The sequence below is a fragment of the Musca domestica genome, unplaced genomic scaffold (assembly GCF_030504385.1).
Source record: "Musca domestica strain aabys unplaced genomic scaffold, Musca_domestica.polishedcontigs.V.1.1 4, whole genome shotgun sequence".
NCBI classification, from domain to species: Eukaryota; Metazoa; Arthropoda; class Insecta; order Diptera; family Muscidae; genus Musca; species Musca domestica.
In genome coordinates this window covers 19,836,316-19,841,908 of record NW_026712328.1, presented here as the reverse complement: position 1 = coordinate 19,841,908, position 5,593 = coordinate 19,836,316, and the positions used below count along the sequence as shown (strand labels likewise).

The window sequence follows — 5,593 nt, the reverse complement described above, 5'->3', positions numbered from 1 at the left end:
TGAGGGTTACATTAAATTCCAATAAGCACCAGTTTATGTACGTTTTTCTGTCGTTCTGAATAACTAAGAGAAAATATGCATTTTTAATTTTAGAGAAAAATGACGACAAAATTGAAAAACTTCTTCACTTACTATGAAGAAATGTAAAATCAATTCCACGACTACCACACACTTTTGCGAATTAAATTTTCAATTTTTCAAATAAAAATTGAATAAAATAGGAGTTTAGTTGTGTATATCTGAACTCAGAAATAAGAAGTGAAAGGTACGCTTACCTACCAAATATCTGATATTCTAAGACCATATAAACGGCGTAACACCAACATAACCTATCGGTAGCATTAGTGTCATCTGATGAATATAATGTAAAATCCAGTTCCACTTCAATATATTAGTTGATAATGTTAAGACTTCGCCCATTAACTACCCCAAAATAATAAGTGAAATGTTTAAAATCCGCTTGATCTTCTGAAGTAGAAGCATGATACACATGCCGCTGGATACCATCTTGGAATAAGTTCAACTTTACGGAACAATATTTGGACTCGCTAAAATGCCCATCATCTACAACATCACTGCAACGAAATTTTATAGCAGCATTCCAACATGGAATTCCCTCAGAGAGCCAGGTCAGGAGGTCTTCATATGTAGAGAAATGAGTTTATGGATCTAGAACAATGCAATGAGGTACTCTGAGAACATCCATCGCAGCAGAAAAACGAACACTGTTAAAACAACCGCATGTGGGCACAGACCAATAGGATTCTTTAAAGGAGAATATGATTTTGTAATTTAATATTTGAGGGCGAATTGCTTTACTCACATTGTTGAAGAAAATACTTAGGAGTCAAGCATTAGGATTCACTCATTCCTCGGTTTTAAGAAGTATTTAATTTCTTTGATTTGGGTTCAATTGGGAACACTGTTTAAATTTCGATACCAATAGGACTAAGATGACGTCAAAAGTGAGGTCGTCATAAAATAAATTGATTAATTAACTCACTTTGGCAAAAATGTATGCTTTTTTGTATGTTTTTTATGCATTATTTCAAGAAACTTTTTTATTTGCTTTTTTTCAACTTTTGACAAATATAAAAAAGGGATTACAATTGATAATAACATAATAACTTCAGTAAATGTGATTGTTTCCTAAACCCAATATTATTGTATGGTTATTATTTTGTTGGTTCAATTGTAATTGTGATGTTAAATCAAAGCAAAACGATTCGAATTAATTCACTGAATTTTAAAGAAATCTAAATTTATGAAAAAAATTGGCAAACAACATAAGAAAATATTGATTTGCAAAATTATTATCGATAATTAATTTTAAATTAAAAAAGAATCATATTTGGCACAAGCAAAAACAAATGAGAAAACCTCCCGAAAATACGTAAATTTTTAGGCCTATTTCTATAAGAAAATATCAATAATGATGAAACCACAACAAGAATAACAACAAATTATAAAGCATTTTACAAAAAAAGTAAAAAATAAATAAATAAAATGAACAAAAAGTAAAAACTCTTAATGTATTTACATACAAACTAAATTAAAAAATGGAAATATTTGTAATATTATAAACAGACAAGATGCAAATAAAACTATTACTGTAAATATAATTTTTAGAATAAAGAAAATCTGAAATAAAAGAATAAAAATATTAAAATACAAATAAGGTGTTTTGATAGTCAGTGTGTCAGGGTATTCGCTATTTTTAAACAATATTTAAAACAATGTATTGGATGCCAACTTTTTCCCAATTTTTTGGTAAATAAGTAAGGATTGAAAAGGGAGTTAAGACAATTTTTATACTGTGAATTGTAACCATTTTACGGAAAAGATTTTTCAGTTAAATTCTGTTAATTCAAACAGATGGTTTCTAGCCAATATAAAATTTATTTTGGGTCGAGGGAATACACTATTGCAATTCTGCATTAGAAATTTTAAAGAATAATAAAGGGTGCAAATCGTGTGTAGCTTTGGCTGTGTGGCACGTATCGCCATCCTGTTGAAACCAAATGTTGCCAATATCCACCTCTTCAATTTTTAGTGAACAAAAATTCATTGACCGTGGCTCAATAATGTAACGGCCACTCCTTATGGCAAACAGCGGCAAAAATCAAAAATTTAAATGCATAACAATTTTTACATTAGCGCTCCAAATATTTTCTTAACATATAAATTTTTAATATTCCAACATTTTTTTTTTACTTTTACAACCACTTTTGGTAACCCAAAGAAGGCATTTGAATTATCTTTCTATGATTTTGTATAAACTTGAAGTACTCATTGCAGTATAGTCAGTACAAAAAAGAAATCACACCAAATATTTGATGGAATGTTATGGTTAAGTTTAATATAGATATTTTATACTCAAAGACATATTTATATTTTAATTTCTAACAGCAGTAGAAATAAACTCTTAGGGATCCCCATATTTAGCATTTTTTCCCTGTATACTATCAAAAGTTGTTTTTGAAATACTGAAAAAGTGTGTAGATTCCGCAAAAAATTGGTTTCAAATGCATACATCCGCATCTTTGGATACTACTTGGGCTACAAAATGTTCTTTTAACCTTTAAAATACGGCAAATGCGTTTCTTACAAACATGTTTTGTAAGAAAGTATATGTTGTATTTATAATCTAAAATACATCAAAATCTGTTGACAATTTTTGCCAAAACATTGAATATCCCTCAATTTGGGGGTAGAGTTCTATAGGATCTAATTCAAAAACATTTTCAATTTGAATCAAATTGTGTACCAATATAAACATTATTTTGTAAGGATTTCAGGTACCCATTAATAACACCAGATGTCAAATTTCCAGATGTCATTTGAATTAAAAATGTACCTAAAATCTCCAAATTTCTTGAAATCGGAGGGTACTGTTATTTGGGATTAATACCCAAACGATAAATCGTTTTTGACTACATTATTTTTTACTCATTATGAAGTTGCTATAAAAAAATCAGATCGATTGGTTTTATAGAAACATTATTTTCACACCTTCCCTACATGTGGGACCACCGTGGTATGTGTCAAAAGTCATCCTATTCGGATTAATACTAAACATTTAATACACCATAAACTTGAAATCGGTCGAAAATATATTGTAGAGCTTGGATATCAGAACCGATCTCGATAAAATTTGGAAAACGTATTTTAGACTGCATTTGATATTTTATATAAAATATCACTGCATTGGAGTGCATATAAATAACGACTTTTAGGGGACTTTAATATATAATGGGATGAAATATATATGTGGTAGCTGTAGCTTTCCCAACATAAAGTGAATAATTGTAAATCCAATTTTTAACATTTTTAAGTTAAGGTTCCATGAAGAGTGGGCAGAAAATTCCATATGAACCTCAGATCTCTGATTGAGAGAAATATTGAGATAAACCCTGTTTCAATAGAATTGCTGACTTGTTTCGCAAGTTATGAGATATATAAGTATTAAAAATCTATTATCTTCACACCATATCTTGTGTTAAAAGTAATATTGAGATCCTCATTTTCCGTTTTATGAGCTTCATGGTTATTCTAAATGTTTACCCTTTTGTGGGTGAGGTACCAGAAGGAGTGGAGAGATTTATCCCATCTTCATACCAGATACAGCGTTATAAAAATTTTGAGTAGAGTGAAATTTGAATAGAATTCGATGCCTATTTTGTATTCTATAAGAGATATAATTATTCAAAATTTTGACCCGTTATGTGAGGGAGGTACCAGAAGGAGAGGTCCGATATATTCCATCTTTACACTTAGTCTTATGTTAATGAAAATTCATAAAATATTATGATTTTGCCAAGTTTGAAGTTTCCTTTCTTGTTCTATAAGTTTTCTGGAAAATGTTTGAGGCACCGGAAGGAGTGAATCGATACATCCCATCTTCGAACTCGATTACGATGTACCAAGTTTGGAACAAATCGGATTCTCCCTAGGAAAATTATTGAGCGCACCAGCCAGACGAACGACGAGCATCCCTAGATTGACTCCAAATGTCGGAAATAGCATCAAACTTTAGAATAAATTTAGATTTGGTCGAATTGGTCACCATTGGCTGGAATTTTGGCCTTGAAACCGCCAATTAAACCGTCACACGCTACCCGAATGTTGCTCTGCGGTATTTTGACCCATTCCCGGTGAAGCGCTTGCTTGATGTGATCGACACTTTGGACTTTATTAGTGCCAACCTTGCTTTCCAAAATACTCCAGACACAATAGTCCAATGGATTGGTATCCGGAGATTTTGGTGGCCATTGTGCGCTGGAAATGAAGCGAGGAACCTTATTTTTTAACCATTCTTGGGTGGCGCGTGCTGAGAGCGATGGTGCGGAGTCCAAGGTCTGCGGCCAATATGTTTGGGTGTCCAAGGCTTTAATAAACCCTCCAGAATGTTTTCTCGATAATATTCGGCATTTATTCTAATGCTACGGTCGATTAATACGAGCGGAGAGCGACCATCGGCTGTTATGGCGGCCCACACCATCACCATGGTCTGCGCTTGAGTTCTAGTGGGCAACCGAATGTGCACATTTCATCTGACCTCTTTGGAAATTAAACACGATAATTTTGTTTGCTTACAAACTGCTGGACAACAAATGTTTTCTTATCGGAGAAAAACAAATTCGGCAGTTCACCACTTTCGTCCAAGCGAAGCAACTTCTTAGCTCTGTTGAGTCTATTTTCTTTCCCTTTTTGGAATTTCAACGGCTTTACCACGAGATTATTTTTCAATATTTGCCGAATAGAATATTGCGGTATGTTCAGCTCACGAGCCATTTTTAGGCCACTGCGACGCCGGTTTTTTTACATTTCGAACCATTTCTGCTTATGTTGTTGTTTTCTTCCGTCCACTTCCTTGACGTCGGGCTACGCTACCAGTATCACGGTAACGAGCGATGGTACGAGACAAGAAATATTTATTCACATTTAAGTGCTGGAATGTTCTAACGATAGCCCCTTGCGGTTTTCCAGGCAAATATAAGTAAATCACACTATCACGTTTGAATTCCATCACGAATAACTCTTTTTCTGGAAAATTCTCACCAAAATGCTTTTGTATGCTTGTAAACAATATAATGAGGTGTCACTTGAATAATTTTAACAGCTGTCGGACAAGTCGTTTGCAAATGACAGCAGTCTGAAGTTGGTTGCAGTTTTTTCATCTCACTCTGTACATAAAATTTAATGTCGTGCAAAAAATTATGTTTTTGCCCTCATCACCAAAAACTGTTGGAGCCCATTATATCGAAGCCTGGTATGCGAGGCAATCAGTTTAAAAATGCGGCCTGAAATTTGATGTTAATTTCAGACCGAAGAGCACACATATATAGACAAAAAAGGTTGTTCAAGACAAAAAAATGTCAAAATGAACTAAGAAGTTATTAACTTTTCATCAGTGAGATGTGGGTATATTTAGTCAATTTTTATGTATTATAACTCAAATAATTTGAAGAGAATTCGTTTAACACGTTGATTTTGAATACTTTTCTTTTAAATTTTATACCCTACACCACAAGGTGGTCAGGGATTATGTATTATGTATTATTAAACGAGATAGACCCATAGTTCATTTTGA

The 5,593-nt window shown here is 32.8% G+C and overlaps 1 long non-coding RNA gene across 1 annotated transcript; it reads right to left on the bottom strand.

Moving 5' to 3' along the window:
• Positions 1 to 436: 436 nt before the first annotated feature.
• On the bottom strand, positions 437 to 1,085 carry LOC131804165 (uncharacterized). The gene is made up of 3 exons (XR_009342929.1): positions 1,004 to 1,085; positions 824 to 948; positions 437 to 765 (listed from the first exon to the last, which is right to left on the bottom strand). It is a non-coding gene; the product is annotated as an uncharacterized LOC131804165 (long non-coding RNA).
• Between the last annotated feature and the right edge of the window lie 4,508 nt (positions 1,086 to 5,593).